This window comes from Crinia signifera, unplaced genomic scaffold, assembly GCF_055691185.1.
Source record: "Crinia signifera unplaced genomic scaffold, ASM5569118v1 HAP2_SCAFFOLD_249, whole genome shotgun sequence".
NCBI classification, from domain to species: Eukaryota; Metazoa; Chordata; class Amphibia; order Anura; family Myobatrachidae; genus Crinia; species Crinia signifera.
The window spans coordinates 1,155-21,765 of record NW_028142142.1 but is presented as its reverse complement, the minus strand read 5'-3'; the positions used below and the strand labels follow the sequence as shown (position 1 = coordinate 21,765).

Below are 20,611 nucleotides of genomic sequence, written 5' to 3'. Positions count from 1 at the left end.
GTCATCCGGCAGTCTAGTAATCTCTGAGGTGTATGAGGAGTCTAGTTACAGACCTGTACGTCTGATCCTCCTTCAGCACCAGGGCAGCTCCTCTAAGCGAGTGCGCTAAAAGTGGGCGTGGCCATGTGTCATGATGGGGCGTGGTCATATGAAACTAAACAAGTGTTTACAGGACAAAAGGGGTATGGCCACATTATGACACATGCCGTAATGCCCATTTCACATTATGCCCCACAAGGTAATGCCTATTACACATAATATCCCACACCGTAAATTCCACTTCACATTATGCGCAACACAGTAATGCCCATTACTTATTAAACCACATGCCATTATGCCCATTACATGTCATTATGTCACACACCATAATGCCAATTACATACTACTAGGTGATTCATCGCGCCCTACGCGCGCTCTTCACACCGGCGTAAGGGGCTACGCCCCTTAATTTGTGAACATTTGTATTGTGAGAAATATGGTTAGAATTGTATGAAAGATGCCCTGTATTGCAGCTTCTGGCAGTGGGTGAGGGTCCAGCGTGGCAGCACAGGAGTACCGGACGGTGGCCCTGAGTCAGTGTCTCCTCCTACTGGGTGGGAGTTAGGGTGCATGAGAGCAGGAGGCTGGGATATGAGGCATGATAGGGGTATGTGGGCAACACAGCGTCAGCGATTACCCAGTGGTGGAAGTTACGGTTCAGGAGAGCAGGAAGCTGGGTAGTGATAGGGGTGTGTGGGCATACGGGGGACTAAAGAGGCTGGTGGACACTGTGCAGCTTCTGCCAGTGGGTGAGGGTCCAGTGTGGCAGCACAGAAATACAGGAGTCAGTGTCTCCTCCGACTGGGTGGGAGTTAGGGTGCATGAGAGCAGGAGGCTGGGCGGTAAAGCATGATAGGGGAATGTGGGCAACACAGGGTGAGCGGGTCTCCACTGGCGGAAGTTACGGGGCAGGAGAACAGGAGGCAGGGCAGTGTCCTCCCACATTGATGGCAAAAGTATTCAACATCGGGCATAAACCATCGATTATTTGAAAATCATTGATGGTCGATGGGCATCCCTAGAACTGGAGGAGGGTGGGGGACAGTATGCAGCTCCCGGCAGTGGGTGAGCGTCTCCTCCCACTGGGAGGGAGTGAGCGTGCATGAGAGCAGGAGGCTGTATAATAGTGGTATGTGGGCAAGACATTGATAAAAGTTGTGGCACTGGTGCAGAGGGCAGTGGGGAAACCTGCAGTGCGGCAGCCAGGGCCGGATTTCCCACCTAGGGGCGGTACCTGCTTGTGGTGGTACAGGATCCTCCATTGTCACGGGGGTACGTGAAATGCGGGAGCGGGGGCCACGGTGGTCCGCTGGGGGGTGGAATTGCCGGAAGGGGGTCTGGGGGGTCTGCAAATTGCGGGAGGGGGGGTGGTGTGTGGGGATCCGCGGTTAGCGGGAGGGGGGGGTCCGCAAATCGTGGGCGGGGGGGCTTGAATCGTGGGGGTCGTGGGGGGGCTGCGAATCGCAGGAGGGGGGGTGTGGGGGGTTGCCGTGAATTGCATGAGGGGGGCGTGAATCAAGGGAGGGTGGGCGCAGGGGGGTGGTGCGGGGGTCCGTGAATCGCGGGAGGGGGCATGAATCGCGGGAGGGGGGGGTCGTGGGGGGGTTCCGAATCGCAGGAAGGGGGGTATGGGGGGTGCCGTGAATTGCGTGAGGGGGGCATGAATCGCGGGAGGGGGGGTCCCCGAATGTGTGAATTACGGGGCGGTCGCAAATCGCGAGAGGTGCCGAGGGGCCCTGCAAATCGCGGGAGGGGGGCGCTACGGGGGGTTTCGTGAATCGCGGGAGGGGGGGTCGTGGGGGGTTGCGAATGGCAGGAAGGGGGGTGTGGGGGGTGCCGTGAATTGCGTGAGGGGGGCATGAATCGCGGGAGGTGGGGTCCCCGAATGTGTGAATTAGGGGGCGGTCGCAAATCGCGAGAAGTGCCGAGGGGGCCCGCAAATCGCGGGAGGGGGGCGCTACGGGGGGTTCCGTGAATCGCGGGAGGGGGGCGGCGCGAATTGCGGGAGGGGGGTCGCAAATCACAGTAGGGGGGGGGGTGCCGTGAATCGCGGGAGGGCGGGTCGTGGGGGGCCCTTTTAATGCCGGGAGGGGGGGTCGCAGGGGGCCCGCGAATCGCGGGAGGGTCGCGGGGGTCCCGCGTTTCGCGGGAGGGGGTGGTCGCGGAGGTCCAGCGAATCGCGGGAGGGGGTGGTCGGGTCTGGGACGGATATTAGACAGCACTTACATCGACAGCCATTACATCGACACCATTAGTTCGACAGCTCAATAGGTCGACATGGTGTTAGGTCGACATACCATTAGGTCGACATGTCATTATGTCGACAGCTCATTAGGTCGACAGCTCATTAGGTCGACATGTTTTTAGGTCGACACTGCCATTAGGTCGACAGAGTCTATGTCGACAGTCAAAAGGTCGACATGGGTTTTTTCACTGTTTTTTGGCCGAAATGTCGACACAGTCGACATGGACACAGTTTGAAATGTACCGCAGCCGCTTGCTATGCTTCGGGCACGGTGCCTCGCTGCGCTCGGCACACTATTTTATTCTCCCACCACGCCCTAGTGGATAGTAGGGCATGAAATACCGCCTGTCGGCACATGTCGGCTCAATAAACAGTGAAAAAACCCATGTCGACCTTTTGACTGTCGACATAGACACTGTCGACCTAATGGCAGTGTCGACCTAAAAACATGTCGACCTAATGAGCTGTCGACCTAATGAGCTGTCGACATAATGACATGTCGACCTAATGGTATGTCGACCTAAAACCATGTCGACCTATTGAGCTGTCGAACTAATGGTGTCGATGTAATGGCTGTCGATGTAAGTGCTGTCTAACAATAGTCCGGATACCGGGGTGGTCGCGGGGGTCCCGCGAATCGCGGGAGGGGGGTCCCGCGAATCGCGGGAGGGGGGGTTCACGGGGGTCCCGCGAATCACGGGAGGGGGGGTCGCGGGGGTCCCGAGACTCGCGGGAGGGTGGAAAGCGGGGGTCCCGCGAATCGCGGGAGGGGGGGTGCGGGGTCCCGCGAATGGTGGGAGGGGGGGTCACGGGGGTTCCGCAAATCGCGGGAGGGGGGGTCGCGGGGGTCCCGCGAATCGCGGGAGGGGGTCGCGGGGGTCGCGCGATTCGCGGGGGGGGCGGGGGTCCCGCGATTCGCGGGAGGGGGGGTCGCGGGGGTCCAGCGAGTCGCGGGGGGGTCCCGCAAATCGCGGGAGGGGGGGGTCGCGGGGGGTCCCGCGAATCGTGGGAGGGGGGTCGCGGGGGTCCTGGCAGAGGGTAGGGATGTGCAGGAGTAATGGTGGATGGTGGCTGTGGAGTAATGGTGGGCGTGTACTGTAGCCCTGGCTGGGCGGGGGGAGGTGATGTCAAGGGGGTGGAACGTCAGACACATGAAAGTGAAACTGTTCTACACAGGAATGTTCTCCACAGGGGTTGAGTGACAGATCTGGCTAAATATATAAGAGATGTCACATAAGTGCCGCTTACCTACATGCTAGTTGCCAGAAGATGCATGCTCGATGCCAGGAGTTTTGTGCTTGTTGGCACAGGGGGTTTCATGCTTGTTGCCATGAGAGGATTACATGCTTGCTGCCATGGGGGTTCCATGCTCGTTGCCATGGGGTGATTACACATTCATTGCCCAGGGGATGAAAAAGGGTTTACATCCTTGTTGCCCAAGGCGGGGGGATTACATGCTTGTTGCTCAGGGGGCTCCCTCCAACCATGTCGGCTCATGCCCCTCCTGGGCCCCTGACCCCATGCTGCGCAATGCAGCAGGCTTCTCTCACCCCTCCTGCGGCTCTCGGCCATTTCAAATATGGTGCCGATACATGAGCCAATCAGAATTCGTGAACAGGCAGACATCAACATGGCTGCTTGTACGCGAGCTCTGATTGGCACCGGAGCTGCACTATATTTTAAATGGCCAAGAGCCGCTGAAGGGGTGAGGAAAGCCTGCGGCGCTGCGCTCCACTCTTCTAGTCTCTCAGTGGCAGCGGCAGAGGCGCTGGAGGGGTGGGGGAACCTGTGGTGCTGCTCTACTCTCTCCTTCACCTCTCATCGACAGCACCTACCCGAGGGGTGGGAGAAGTGCAGCAGGGAATGCAGGGTGATACGGTGTATCAGCAACATATTTCTTAAAGGTGCGCCGTACAACTCCGTACCCCCCGCCCCCCCCTTACTTGCACCACTGCACCTACTCCAGCCAGTCCCTGAACTCTTGTCAGCAGCCGGTTGCGATCGTCATTTAGGTAGCCATCCTGACTGGCCAGGACATTGCAGGATGCTGCTGAACTACTGTACCTTTGTGAGTCCAGGGCTGCAGCCAGTTATATCACTGCTGCTCGTGCCAATTGTTCTTCACTGCACTGGTGTGATCGGGTTACAGAACATACAGTCTCATGGCTGCAAATGGTTCCCCTGTCACATCTCTCCTGCTCCTAGAACACACAGTGTAAAAGTGTAAGAGGAAGCCAATGTATCAGTCCTCACTGAAGAAACGCATCCCCATGACAATACAGTATATCTGGGTTGCCGACTTTAAGATTCTCCTCTCCGGGAGAAGCCTGGAGAGGAGAGATTCAGCAGCCACTCAGGGGGCGGGGCTTGCGAGTGACATCACTAAGTCCTGCCCCCATGCTGTTAAAGCAGCTAATTCACGGATCTCCGTGGAGGGGGCGGGGCTAAAATGACGCGTTTGCTGCATTTTAATGCCGCGATCCGGGGGTCAGCGGGGGTCCCCCCTGAATCCGGGAGGGTTGCCCACCCTTCCGAGGGGCGGGGAGGGGGACACGATTTTCGGGAGACTCCCGGAAATTCCGGGAGGGTCGGCAACCCTGCAGTATATCCCCACCCCATAAGTCACAGTTAGGATGGTGCTTGCTGAGGAATCTGCAATTCAAAGCTTAATTGTTGTCTCATGGGACCACAAAACCTTATATCGCATTGGGCCAGATGTATCAAGCTTCAAAAATGTGATAACGTGGGGAGTGGTAAAGAGCCAGCCAATCACCTCCAACCTGTCATTTTTCAAACCCAGCCTGTTACATGGCAGGTAGGAGCTGATTGGCTGGCTGTTTATCACTCTCTGTTTTATCCCGTTTGAAGATTGATACATCTGGCCCGTTGTAGCTGAGTCACTTTGATGCTTTCTGGCAAATCCAGATGTGCTTTGATGCAGTTTCTCTAATAATGGCTTCTTTCTAGCCACCCTCCCATACAGGCCAGTTGTGTGCAGAGCTTTTCATATTGCTGACTGGTGCATCCTCACTCCCACCTGAGCCACTGAGCTCTGTAGGTCCTCCTATAATAATAGTCGGCTACCCTGTGGGTCTCTCACTAGTCTCCTGGCTCTACCGCTGACTAGTGATGGGCGGCTTGGCCTAGGCAGCACCTGGGCAGCAGGACATAGCTTCCATTTCACCACTGATCCTACAGTGGGACATCAGAGCACTTGGCTTTATTATTGGCTATTATCTTGTAGCCTTTCCTGCCTTGGGCATGTCTATAACTTTATCTGTTAGGTGAATAAAATGCTCCTTGGTCTCCAGTCTCACAGCTTTCCTTCACATTCTCCACCTGACCAATGTGATTTCAATGAAAGGGAGTTTGTCCATACATATTATTAAGGTACTTGTTTCCTAGCACGGCGCCCGTCGTCGGTGATCACATACCTTAAGTTAAGGTAACTTAGGGTATGCGATGGACGCGACCGACGTGATATTTGGCTATTTTTAGCCTTTATTGCCGGCAAAGAGAAACTCGCGTTGATCGCGTCCATCACATTCCATTATAATGGCACGCGTTCGACCGTCGCGATCAACGCGATATTACGTAGGGAGCAATGTTAAATTAGCCAGCTATTACAAAATCGCGTTGATCGCGTCCATCGTATTATAATGGCATGCGATGCGACAGACGCGATTTTACATAGGGAACAATGTTAAATGGGCCAATGGTCCAGATTTTTGATTGTATAGGCACCCTAATGTGTAATGTGTATGTTAAATGCCCCCCATTGTTAATGGGAACCCACGATTAACGCCAACCCAAAGCGTGGCGAGCATAGCGAGCCTGCAAGGGGAGGCGGTACGTGTCCTACGACCTGTTCATACCCCGCGAGGGGACGCGTAATACCTGTGAAGTAATGCGCGTCCGCTAGCCACGCTTTGGGCTCGGTGGCTCGCTGCGCTCGCCACACTGTATAAAGTCAACTCCACGCCGACGTGGATAGTGGGGGTATGAAAAGGTCGGAGGACGCGTACCGCCGCCCCTCACGTGCTCGCTATGCTCGCCACGCTTCGGGTTGGGGTTGATCGTGGGGTGCCGTTAACAATAGAGGGGCATTTCACCCATGAGGGTGGGAATACAATGAAAATTGGAGTCTGGGGGGCATTTTACATTGGGGCCAATGTAAAATCGGGTCTCAGGGACCATTTTACATTGGTTCCAATGTAAAAAATCGCGTTGATCGCGTCGATCACATCGCATGCGATTTGGTTGCATGCGATGCGATCGACACAATTTTTGGGATCCCGATGGATGCAATTAAAATCGCTGGCGCCCTGCTAGGAAACAAGTACCATTATTAAAATGAATATTGTATTATATCAGATAACAATCTCCTGTTTATATTGGAACAGGGTTATTTATACTCAAAGTCATACATATGATAAACTCATTATTGTATAAGTCTATCAAAAATCTACGCAATAAGAATAATAGTAACCTACAATCAACAGCAACAACATCAGCAGCAACTGGTTCAGGTAAGCAGAGCAAACCCAAGCCTACAAGGCTTATTCTGGCAGGGTGAGGGCTTGGCGCAGTAAGGGGTCCCAGCATCTTTTTGTGGCTTTCGATCTATATTCTGTTCCCCAGTGGCCCTAACCCTAACCCTGACAGACGGGCAGTGTCTGTTCTCCCTTGTGGGGGTCAGCTGACCGTCCGCTAACTCCCGAGCATCCGCGCATATGTAAGTGTGAGTCACTTTTACATGCGTGCACCTTTGCCATCATTCGATGGTCGCCAACCATCGAATGATGTGAGTGGATTACAGTAGGCTGCGTATGGATGTTACTGTGTAACAGCCATTTGCAGGCCGTGCGAGGGAATAGCCCTTGCGAATGGGTGGTGGCCGGGCCACCATTTGCAATACCGGGTTTGGTGGACTCACAAGGCTGTGAAATTGCAGCCTTGCGAACCAACCAGAATAACCCCTTTATCTGTAGTGTTATGTGGTGTGCGCCCACAGTACCTCCAAAATCAATGTTTCTGCAGTCACAAAACACCAGTCACAGGACAAATAATTATTTATATTTTGGGGATTTATATGCAGACAAGATATATATATATTTTTTACTTCAGACCCAAAGAACAGGGTAAGAGGAAGGGGATAACAGTGCAAGGAGAGTAGCAAGGGAAATATAAATACAAATTGGGAAATTTAATAAAAACAAATATTAAAAATGCTTTGAGCTCATAGGTCCAGCTAAAATGGCAGTTTAACCCTTCCAATACTATAGGCCTGGACCTCCAGTCATGGAAGGGTTAAAATGATACAATGCGATAGTGTCTTATTAACTGTAAGAAAACCATACTTACAGGATTGTAACATTAAGAGCAGAAATGGCGTCAGAAAGACCGATCGGGGGTCTGGTATCTGGGTCCTTAATAATAAAGTCACCACTTCATCTGTTTGCACAGCGCTGGCGCACCGCGTGCCCAGTTTAGGGAGCGCAGATTCACCATCTGGCACTAATGACTGCCCCCCTTCTTATCAAGGCACAATATTGGTCCTCACGCCATGTTAAGATTAAGTGCACTTTTGTGGTTAGAGAATTAAATACAAAACAAACAAGAACCAAAAAAAAAAAGGATTCACATAAAATACAATAGAGCACAAAGATATCTCAGTAACGTAAAACGGCTTGTGCAGCCTCTGGCTTAGTGGCAGCAGCTAACAGGTCAGACTGCTGAGCTACACAGCTTGCGGAGATGGTTAACAACTATCGGAGATGGGGTCTTCCTGGTAACTTCAATCAAGGATTGGGAGGGTCACAGATAGAGGGAAGGTTTGTAACAGAATCAGACATAACACGTAACATACAGAAAATCATTAGCATGGGGGGAGAAGCTGCACCCATCCTCAGCCTTTACATTCCCCATTATTGGACTAGGGAAATTACATTTTTCTTGCGTGGCGATCGTTCCCTGTGTATCCAGTGTGATGGTTTACTGATTTCCAGTTGTGCCCAGTTGATTCCAGTGCTGCTTGGTTTGGTCCAGTGTTGAACATCCAGTGAGGAGTTTGGGTCACCCCGCGGCTGCCGCAGTCTCGGGGGCATGGATGGGGAGGGGCACGGGCACGTTTTCTGTGCCCAATAAAAAAAAAAAAGGAGAAATGTGTTTTTTTTTCCCAGCTGTTCAACGAGCGCGTCAGTCGCAGAGTCGGTAAAAACTGAAATAATAGTCTGTAACTTGTGAAGGATCCAGAGAAGTGTCATAGCATCCTGCTGCTCCCTGAGAGACAGAAAGAGGGACAGTTAGAGAAGACTCCTGCGTATGAGGCATGAACACTGCACAAGTATCAGACAATAGAGGGAGATTTCAGGTGCTAGAAGGCGCATTTATTGCCTAATGACCTTACACTAATACTGGCAATGAAGTATAATCGGTGTCTGGATTCTGGGAAGACTGGCGCAGTGTAACCCAAGCTGATGGCTGCGTATTGGTTGTAAATGCACTAAAAACACTGGTGAGTAGATCGGAACGGCTTACCGGAGGTGACACCTGCAGGTGAAAGGTGAAATCCTGGGAAGGAAACAACTGGAGAGACCATAAGTGGTACGATGATGGGATCGGCTGGGTACACGCTCCAGAGACCTGGGGGAGAGAAAAAGTTTCCATCAACTCCCATTACATTTACTACCAGGCGTACATACATATAATCAGTGGCGGAACTCCAGGAGGCAATGGAGTCATTTGCCGCCGGGCTCCTGGCCAGAAGGGGTTGATGGGAGGCTTATGGGATAAACTTAGAGTGCCCCAACCCGGCAAGCTCACCGCTGTAGCTAGCCGGGCGTCTGCTGCGCTGGATGTTAGGCTAGCAGCTCGCCCCGCTTCTCCTCTTATCTTTCTCTCTGCTACTGCACGCAGTGCATAGATGCCCGGCGGCTCCAGCGCGGTGTGCTGAGAGGTGATGACGTCACCCGCAGTGCCGCGTGAGTGCATTCAGTAGCCTGGATGACCTGTGCCTGGCTAGGCTACCAGTGGCGGTTCCCCCCCCCCCTGTCTTTCAGCATGCACGTGCAGCTACACCAGCAAGTCAGCGGTGATCCGCTGGTTCCTGCTTTATGTGAGGCCAGCGGCGTCTGCAAACCCCAATGCCGGAAGCAAATCCCCAGCACTATGCAGTGCATACAGTGCCCCGTTCTCCGCTCCCTTATTATGCAAGGATGTGGAGAGCGAGCTGTATGCAAGGTGCGGGGGATTCGTTTCCGGTGTCGGAGGTTGCCCATGGGTGCTTGCCGGAACTGGCGGATCGCAAAGCAGGGGAGGCCCGACACAGGCGATGTGCTCTCCCTGCTCTTCTGAACACGCTGCTTCTGTCTGCTGCTGCCGGCCACCGCTGATTGACAAGCAGCAGCGGCGACGGCAGCATATGCAGTTCCCAGCTGTCCACCCGCAGGAGCCTCCTGAAGCTGCCCCCCATCCCCCTGCAGCAGGTACTGCTGACACCCTCACTCACTCTTATCTGACCACACACTCTTTCACTTGCCCTCCCTTTTCGGGGTCAATTCTATTCTCCACGCTGTGTGTGTGTGTGGTGGTGTGGTGTGGGGGGGGGGGGGGGGCACACGAACATTCTGCTTGCCTCCGGGTGCCTGGGACGAACTTACGCCACTGCATATAATACTACATTTTATTAGCAGCTTATAGTCTCTGATCATGCTATTGCAAATGCCTGTAGCAGCCAGGGTCTATGGTACCATAGCAGGAATCTGGCGGCTTTAGGACCCTTGCCATATGCTGTCTAGCTAGCCCTAGGGTGCTCAGCACAGGCCGGAGACTTACAATGGTCTATGACACAGGTCTTCAACCTGTGGCACTCCAGATGTTGTGGAACTACATGTCCCAGCATGCCCTGACAGTTTTGGCATGCTCTTATAGGAAAAAAATGTGGCAATGCATGTTGGAACATGTAGTTTCACAACATCTGGGGGGCCATTGAAGATCCATGGTCTATGATATATTTGGGAGAACCATTTCACCTTGTGTGGAGCGGAGCATAGAAACTTAAGTGACAGCTCTGTTGAACAGCCTTAAACTTACCTTCATCTGCACTTTAGCATACTCGGAGTTGCTTGCAGCTTTACGGAACTGTGAACATTGGGTCAGGGCTAAAAAAAGGGCAAAAGCGCTTATTTAGAGTTTAAGATTTGTAAGTTTGTTTGCATATTATTGCGCAATAATATAGATATTTAAGCACTTAGGTGTTACAGCAAAAGGTTGAATAGAGAGTTATTAAATGGTACAGATATTTGAATGTGATTAATTAAGAGTACAATAAGAATGTTCATTGGTTGTAACATAATACAGTAGAATTGTAGAATACATTTGTTTACTGTAAGAAAACATCTAATCAGTCGTTCTTCTCTGCGGGCGTCCTCGGAGATTTGCATCGTCTACGAGGTGCTCGTAGCGGGATGGGCATACAGTAGGCGGGCAGGGGCCTTCACAGGGTTTCCTGGGCGTACTCGCAAAAATATTGGATGCACCCAGGAATGAGAACGGGGGTGGCTACTTACCTTCCAGGGGCCGGCAGCAGACGTCACCGAATGTCAGCTGCCCACAATGTTCACGGAGCAGGGTGCCACTAAATAAAGTCACCAGGGAGTGAGCGCTTCAGGAATCGACCATCGAATGATTTTGGGAAAATATGCGAATAGCGGGGTGTGGGCATTTGGGCGGTGCTACAAAGCTCACAAAGAAGCAAAATAACACTGCTTTGCGAGCCAACCAGAATAAGGCCCATACTGCTTATTAATGGGTGCAAGAATAGTGTAGCCCTGGCAGAAACAATGGTTAAGCATAGAGAACCCCAAGTAGGCATCGGCCTGGCTGCGTTCCCATGGGAATGCCCAGCATTTCATAGAGACGCCCATGCCACTTTCATGGAGGAGAAACATCCTCCGGTGCGTGACAGCACTTGATGCTCTGATGAAGTGAGCTATTAGGGGGAGCAGGCAAGAAACCGAATGGACATTCCAAACTACATCATCTACATATGCGATGGTCAGTGGGATGTACCGCCAATGCTTTGTACATCCCGTCCAGAGAGAGAGAGAGAGAGAGAGAGAGAGAGTTGGGGCAGAGAGAGAGACTGGACACACTTGTCGGCATAAGCAGGCAGCAGACAGAACACATGAATTCCCCCCCTGACTCTGCAACACCCCAATTGCTGGCTCAATAATCCTGGCTGGTACACACTTTTGCAGAAGAAAATCAACGAAATAAAAATGTATTGTTTGTGGGGAAACAATTGTTGTCACTGATTTTCATTCTGTCTTTGACTGATCTTCCTTAACCATTGCATTGGCAGGTCTCAGTATCATATCCGCCACAGACGGCTCCTATTTATTTTTGATCTGTCCGACAGCCGGCGCTTACCTGTTCGCTAGGCTGGAAGTAGCTTAGCGAACAGGACTGAATAAGGCCCTTTATCTGTCTGTGCTCATGGTCGCCATCTCTCTCTCTACAGATCTCACACACTCTCCATCTGCCCCAGGTTAATGGCTGTGAGGGGTTAGGAGACAGGAGGGAAGAAGGACACAGAAAACCTATATGTTACCTAACAACTCACCTCTGATATAATGCTAGAACAGGTCCAGGTGCAGCACATATTCGGTGTACACATAGGTGGCCGGCTGCTCACCCGTTGTACTCGAGTAGACCTGGGTAACATAGATAAAGGTTATTACTGCACTAGTTACACAATACTGACTATAGTGCACAACCTAGGGGTCTAGTTACTAACATGCAGCAATAAGGTGGATTGTCTATTACCTATTATTGGGGCAACAGAAACTCACTTATTGCCACCATCAGAGAAAGGTGACTAAGATCTGGGACTTAAAAATACTTTCTACCTCACTCTTCCCAACTGCTTTAAATACATTTTTAACCAATTTATCATCTTTTTTTCATGGATTTTTGTAAGAAACACCCTTTCAGCATTTTATATGTGCAAACTGAAATGGGAAACAGGGACAGAGGGGCGCACAATCCCTTTACTATAGTGTTCTCAGATCCAGTCCTCTGCATACACTGGCAGTGCATGTTTTCCATATGTCCTTGCTGGAGCACAGGCATATTCATTACTCACTGACACATTATAAAATATCTACAGATGATTCTTAGGATTTCACTTGTGTTTCTGTGAGGAGACCTGTAAATTGTGCGACGTTAGCTTGTCCCAAGCACTGGAAATGGGAAGCAATGCTCCTCTATAAGAAATTAATGTTACAGTAAGGGGGTCATATTGTTCATTTGCACCCCCACGTGGTCCAGCGATGGTTTTTTCTGTGCATGCGCATAATGAATTATGCGCATGTGCAGGGTCCCTGGGCGACTGAACTCAGCGACTGATCAGTTCGAACTGACCAATGTGGGCCAGGGGAGTGGGGCAGCAGAGTAGGGTGTCAACCATGGGAACGCTCAGCATTTCATGGCCGTCCGTCCCCATGGGATTGCGTGCAGCAGGTGGTGTGCCAGGGTTGGACGGCTGATGTCACATGACGTCAGCTGTCCGTCCTGGTTTCGGCCGGCCACTGACTTATATTTGCGTGGCCTGGATAAGTCATTCGATGGTCGTTGATCATCAAATGATTTCTCCTGCTGCGGGCACATGAGAGGGTATGTGTATTAGTGACACTTCCCCTCGCATGGTTGCAAGGTGATACGGTGGCGATTCGGCAGGGGCAGGCCCACAGCTTACCGAGTCAACCAGAATCAGGGCCTAAGTGTAGAGATGGTGATGTGTTATATGTGTTATATAAAATATCTCTCAATAATCCATCTATGCCAAATCACTTCAGTCAGACACAAAGCCCTCTGACTGGCTCACTGGTCACCAAAGGCTATCCGCTTAAGCAGCACTTTCCCAGTTACAGGAAGAACACTATACACTTGTACCCAGACCGTCCAATAGGACCCTTCCATCAGGTACAGAAAGCTCTGCTCCCGGACTTCCCAGGTGCAGTTACCTGCAGTGAAACAGCTTTCTCATCAATTATCTAGTTCAACACAGGTGACTACAATCATAAACAGGGGGAAGCCCAAGAGCAGATCCTCTTGTACCTGATGGAAGGGGTCATGCTGGGGGATCTGTTATTCCCCCACTCCCATCCCTAACTCCCCTCTCACATGTCAATACAGACAAAAGTAAAACAGTAGGGATGGCCATTCACGATCGATGATTCGAAATCATCGATGGTTCATGGCCAATGTCGAATACTTTAGCCATCGATGGGGGAGAACCAGATGCTTTCCCTCCATCGATGGAACAGTAAAACGATGTTTGCTTTATTTTTTCAAAGCCCCGGGACACAGAGCATAGCTCTGCCCCCCGACACCAGCGAAGCCCCGTCCCCCGTGTTTTGATTGGCCTACAGCCCAATCAATCAAACACAATGGATGACCATCGATATGTAAAAATATCGATGGACATCCATTGCATAGTTTAGCACTATTGACGGCCAGTTGCAGAATTGGGGTCTGGGACGGATATTAGACAGCACTTACATCGACAGCCATTGCATCGACACTATTAGTTCGACAGCTCAATAGGTCGACATGGTTTTAGGTCGACATGTCATTAGGTCGACAGCTCATTAGGTCGACAGCTCATTAGGTCGACATGTTTTTAGGTCGACACTACCATTAGGTCGACAGTGTCTATGTCGACAGTCAAAAGGTCGACATGTTTTTTTCACTGTTTTTTTGGCCGAAATGTCGACACAGTCGACATGGACACAGTTTGAAGTGTACCGCTGCGCTCGGCACACTATTTTATTCTCCCACCACGCCCTAGTGGATAGTAGGGCATGAAATACCGCCTGTCGGCACATGTCGGCTCAAAAAACAGTGAAAAAACCCATGTCGACCTTTTGACTGTCGACATAGACACTGTCGACCTAATGGTAGTGTCGACCTAAAAACATGTCGACCTAATGGTAGTGTCGACCTAAAAACATGTCGACCTAATGAGCTGTCGACCTAATGAGCTGTCGACCTAATGACATGTCGACCTAATGGTATGTCGACCTAAAACCATGTCGACCTATTGAGCTGTCGAACTAATGGTGTCGATGTAATGGCTGTCGATGTAAGTGCTGTCTAACAATAGTCCGGATACCGCAGAATTGCCATCGATGGCAATGGCAACAACGGCCATCCCTATAAAACAGATATTTTAGTAGATGTATTTAAAAGTGAAAAAACATAGGCACCTGATTATCACTACCCCAGAGGGCTGTATTCTATTGTATTATGTTGGTGAAATAGTTACAGCCATACATTTATGTACATTTAATGTTCCTTTCCTGCAGTTAGATTATAAATGAGGAACATGTACATAGGATTTCACTGAAATTAGGCACAAATAACATTAACAGGGTAAGTTATAGCAACTTAGAAATCCTAAAAATAAAATTAGACCCATTAGCATGGATACTATAGAGTGTATATGGGAGAGCAGCAAGCTGGTCACATGACCCAAGCTATACACTTTCATAGCTGAGAGTGGCAGTTATTTTCCAACTGGCATCTCTGCAGCAGACAGCATCAGAGGAGGAAGCAGGAGCCCAAGCAGAGGATTGAGAAGGGGAGAAAAAGCGATTTCAGGAGACAGAAAGCCAATTACTGGATCAGGTGAACCCGTCGTAAGACGCAGGAGCCGAATCAGGAGAGGTAAGTAAACTTATTGGATCAGGTGTACCCGTCAGTAGACGCAGGAGCCCGATCAGGAGAAGTAAGTAAACTTATTGGATCAGGTGTACCCGTCAGTAGACGCAGGAGCCCGATCAGGAGAAGTAAGTAAACTTATTGGATCAGGTGTGCCCGTCTGAAGACGCAGGAGCCAGATCAGGAGAAGTAAATCGACTTATTGGATCAGGTGTACCCGTCAGAAGACGCAGGAGCCAGACCAAGAGAGGTAAGTCGACTCATTGGATCAGATGTACCCGTCGGAAGACGCAGGAGCCAGATCAGGAAAGGTAAATTGACCAATTGGATCAGGTGTACCCGTCGGAAGACGCAGGAGCCAGATCAGGAAAGGTAAATTGACCAATTGGATCAGGTGTACCCGTCGGAAGACGCAGGAGCCAGATCAGGAAAGGTAAATTGACCAATTGGATCAGGTGTACCCGTCGGAAGACGCAGGAGCCAGATCAGGAAAGGTAAATTGACCAATTGGATCAGGTGTACCCGTCGGAAGACGCAGGAGCCAGATCAGGAAAGGTAAATTGACCAATTGGATCAGGTGTACCCGTCGGAAGACGCAGGAGCCAGATCAGGAAAGGTAAATTGACCAATTGGATCAGGTGTACCCGTCGGAAGACGAAGGAGCCAGATCAGGAGAGGTAAATTGACCAATTGGATCAGGTGTACCCGTCGGAAGACGCAGGAGCCAGATCAGGAAAGGTAAATTGACCAATTGGATCAGGTGTACCCGTCGGAAGACGCAGGAGCCAGATCAGGAAAGGTAAACCAACCAATTGGATCAGGTGTACCCGTCGGAAGACGCAGGAGCCAGATCAGCAGAGGTAAGTTGACATATTGGATCAGGTGTACCCGTCGGAAGATGCAGGAGCCGGATCAGAAGATGGAGGAGATGGTCGGGAAGAAGAGGAGAAGGAAGGAGACCTCAAGAAGGCCTGAAAAGGAAGCACCTGAGGAGGAACCCAGCGGCAAGATACAGAAGACAGACCAGAACACAGAGAAGATGGCCGGAAAGAAGAGGTGCAGGAAGGAGACATCAAGAAAGCCTGAAAAGGAAGCACCTGAGGAGTCCAGCAGCAAGATGCAGGAGAAAGACCAGAAGACAGTGAACAACACTTCATCAAGAAAATCCAGAGAGGAGGAATCGCTGGAAGAAAGAAAGAGAGCGGCAAGCGAGGCTAAAGACCCGGATGAAGATCAGCCAAGACCAGGTAAGCGGAAATGTAGTTGGATGTCCTTGCACTGTAGCTCATTTTCACACTGGCAAAGTTGAATATTGTTTATATAAAAAAAAATTTAATAATGTTTTATATGTAATTTATATTCACTTCATTGGTTACTACAGTTATTCAGATAAAGACAGTCTTAAAAAAAAGGATTAGTAAAACTACTGTAATATTTATGGAGAAAGGTGCACAACTACAAAGGTGCTGTAACCTACAGTATAGCTCAGTTTGGTGACAGGCATATGCCGGCATTCGCAGTGTCATTTACACAATGAAAACACAGTATGAATGTTCTTCTACCTTTACCTAGCCTAATCCTAACATTACTATGATTATTACTTTATTAACCCCACACCCAAACATCAGGGGGTTTACAGAATAGCTCTAGGTTTACTGGCACTAAAGGTGGTAATACCCAGGATGGCGGTGCCTGCATTTATACGTGACAGCCCAACCCCCCTGGGGAAGGCAGCCATGGTGCCAACTGGAGAATGTTCCCCCAGAGTTATCACTAGGGCTGGTGTCACCCGGTGTAATGACTCATGGGGGGGAATTTACTAAGATGTGCATGCTACTTCACATGTGATGTTGCTATGGGCAACCAATCAGAATCTACTTCATCTTTATTTAGCATCCTCTAAAAGACATGATCTGATTGGTTGCCCATAGAATACACATCTTAGTAAATCCCCCTCCCCCCTCCCCCCATGGTGTCATGGCGTTTTTTTCCCTTCATTTAATTATGGACTTGGTACAATATTAGATATTTAATCTAAAGTAATGTATGTTAACATGAATATCACATATAGGAATACAGATGCAAACCCTTTCAGGCTGTTAATAGGACAACAAAACGCATTATATCCAGTGTCAAACTTGGACATGAAGGGCCCATCAGGCGAATGTAATGGTTGGCATCTATTGTAGCTCAATGCCATTACAAATGTACTACAGGCGATGTGATTAGTGTCAGAACGGTATGGCCAGTAACTACAGGATTAGCTCAGAGGAATTGGCTTGGTCACTAGAATCCCAGGCAATCCTTTTGATCACTAGCAATCATTTCCCTGCTTAAATTTGCATGAGAATGCATCACTACCAGTTCCTTAAAACACATAAATGCACATGCTCCATTCCTACAATATCAAATAGGCACTATTCAGTTACGCAACAAAATTATTAAACTCAAAAGTGATTAAGGTGCAGGGCAATACTGTGTCTGAAGTCTGAGGGCACATAGAAAACATTGGTGGTAGGTGTAGAAGGACAGAAAGCCGACACAAGAAGAGGGAAGGGCTAATGCACTGCTGTTAACAAGGGAAGGGCAGAGAGCCTGGATCAGACAGAGCTTGAGAGTCCAAACCACGCAGGGATAGAGCAGAGAGACTGAACCAGACAGGGGAAGGGCAGAGAGGCCAGACCAGACAGGGGAAGGGCAGAGAGGCCGGAAAAGACAGGGGAAGGGCAGAGAGGCCGGAAAAGACAGGGGAAGGGCAGAGAGGCCGGACCAGACAGGGGAAGGGCAGAGAGGCCGGAAAAGACAGGGGAAGGGCAGAGAGGCCGGACCAGGCAGGGGAAGGGCAGAGAGGCAGGACCAGGCAGAGAGGCCGGACCAGACAGGGGAAGGGCAGAGAGGCCGGACCAGACAGGAGAAGGGCAGAGAGGCCAGACCAGACAGGGGAAGGGCAGAGAGGCCGGACCAGACAGGGTAAGGGCAGAGAGGCCGGAACAGACAGGGGAAGGGCAGAGAGGCCGGACCAGACATGCGCATGTGCAGGTCTGCCTGGGGAGCTGGGCACAACAGCTCTCCTTATCGCCTGGGGGGGATTAATACATTTGCCCATAATGGTGGCCGCTTCTCCACGCTATGCAGGAGAAGCGAGACCCATTATTTAAAAAATGTTATTGCCTCCATCATACATCTGCCCCACTGTGTACATTAAAAGTGTAGTTAGGAGCTTGAGGTTACTGTACAATGATGTCTGGCGTTTCCGATTAGCTATAAGTATATTCAGCTTTGTAAAACCCTACAGTGTGTTTTATGTTGTGGTCCCAGTATTCCCACTTCAGTTATCATCATATTACTGTGTCTTTAGCTGTTAAACAATAATTTCATAATGTCTCTTACTTTACTCCACAAGGACCAAGCAGCGTCTCACCACCAGACAAGGAGGAACCTCTCTTCATGGACAGGTACAAGATCAGCCGTGAGTTAGGAGAGGGCGGCTATGGAGTGGTCCTGCTGGCGCGTGAGATCTCCACCAAGACGGATGTCGCCATAAAGGTCGTGAACAACGAGGGACTGTCAGAGAGAGAAAAAAAGAAGACAAGGATTGAGACCAGGGCCCTACAATCAACATCTGGGAGCCCCTTCTTAGTACATGGCCTCCTGACCTTCCAGACCGAGAACATCCTGGCATTCGTCATGGACTACGCCAACGGAGGAGACTTATTCGACCTGCTGCAATCAAGAGGGCGTCTTGAGTCTACAGCTGCAACGTAAGATCTATGCATAATCTGGTGTATAACTGTGTGATTGTGTGCAAGACAAAATCCTATAGGAGCTTACAGTCTAGGAAATGAGCAAACACACATACTTACATTCACTGTACAATATATGTTATTCCTTGTTGGACTCCCATCACTTTGGGGTATAGGTATGAAGCAGTGATAAGGAAGTGAGCCAGAAGAGAAGTGGCCCATGGCAACCAATCAGCACTGAAGTAAAGGTGCGTACACACGGTAAGATATAGTGCACAATCTAGCTAGCTAGTTGTGAATAGCGTGCTAGATAGTGCACTATATCTTCCCGTGTGTACGCACTATCTGACGTACGATGCACGCTCCCACCGGTCGTCTGGCAGGGAGCTGATCGGGTGAACATGCAACTCAATTCTGGCTAGAAAGCATAAGATGTATAGTGTAGTATAGCTGTGACGTCATATCGTATGTGATATCTTATGCACATTGTACGTTATTATAAGCACAAATCTTATGCTTCTGACCACTGGGACTTTCCTGGGAAATAGTATACAATATCATACGGAACATAAATCGTACCGTGTGTACGCACCTTAACGCCTGTAATTTGCATAGTATGAAATTATACAGAGTAGCGGATTGGTTGCCATAGACCAATTTTCCTCTGGCTCATTGCTCCTCCCTTATCACTGCTCATACAACTACCCCTTTGCCTTTTCCTACTATGACTTTATCCTACCTGTATTTTCTTTTGCCGTTTCTATAGCTCTTGAGGTGGCCATGCGCTTCTTCTTGCAGCAGAGTATGGCCATCCAATCCCTTCGGCCGGAACCTTCCCATGAGGATCGCATGTGATGTATCGCATACGATCCTTTGACATGTGATGTATCACATGCGACCCCGCTCCCCGCAGTGGGTCCTAGTTGGAGGTCGGACATGCAGCAGGTACGACCTTTGATCTGATGCACAGTGGACCGCGTATCGGATCAGATGTCAAACACACCCGATTTGGCCACTTTTACACAATTTCTCAGCCCGATCCGTCAGAATCAGGTGAAAAGTAGCCAAATTCGGACTAGTGTATGGGCACCTTTACACTATTCCCCATCCTACACTGTATCTCTCTATCCTGCCCATACACTACGGCTGATTTGGGATGTTACAATATTGATACATTTCTTCTTTAACAGAGTCTTCGCTGCCGAGATCGTGTCCGGTCTCCAGCACTTCCACAGGATGGGCTTCATCCATCGGTAACTAACTTTCTTTCCTTGTTTAAATAAACATAAAATACAAGGGCTGCATTAGTACTTGTTCTTATTGTGGGGAAGAAATCACAGTAGTTCCACCCTTATAAACATAACATTACTCTGCGATGCATTCAGTGCTAATATGTGTACTGGGAAATAAGAGGTATGGTAAGATATTTTACTGCCTGCACAGAAGACCCATGTGCAGAAGAACTGGCACTGATGCCATAATATTTGCTATATTCTGCACAGACACAAACTCCATATTTCTGGGGAAGACATATGGCGTTCCAGTCATCCATGCTCGGTGAGCATAGGGCAGCCTGGTGCCCCCTCAGCTTTAGGACCTTGTTCATAGCACACACTGCACCCTGGTCTGGCCATGTGGAACAGGCATTTATCAATTGGCAGATGCACTTTTCTACATTTCCCGATGTATCGTCATATAGCCAGCCTCAATCCGCCATGCTGAGTAAAGGCCCCCATACACTATGCGATTTTGGGACGATTTCATCCGATTTCGGCACTTTGTGCCGATAATCGGATGAAATCGGCCCAAAATCGTAGGTATGTGACATTTGATCCGATCCGATGCGCGGTCCCGTGCG

The 20,611-nt window shown here is 50.0% G+C and overlaps 1 long non-coding RNA gene across 2 annotated transcripts; it reads right to left on the bottom strand.

Annotated features, from left to right (window-relative positions):
• Positions 1-10,405: 10,405 nt before the first annotated feature.
• On the bottom strand, positions 10,406-20,311 carry LOC146054531 (uncharacterized). Of its 2 annotated transcripts, none has more exons than XR_014468224.1 (3): positions 18,667-20,311; positions 18,401-18,574; positions 10,406-10,446 (listed from the first exon to the last, which is right to left on the bottom strand). It is a non-coding gene; the product is annotated as an uncharacterized LOC146054531 (long non-coding RNA). The 2 variants fall into 2 exon arrangements; XR_014468223.1 differs by lacking the exon at positions 10,406-10,446 and adding an exon at positions 11,910-12,000 and having other exon boundaries at positions 18,667-20,310.
• Between the last annotated feature and the right edge of the window lie 300 nt (positions 20,312-20,611).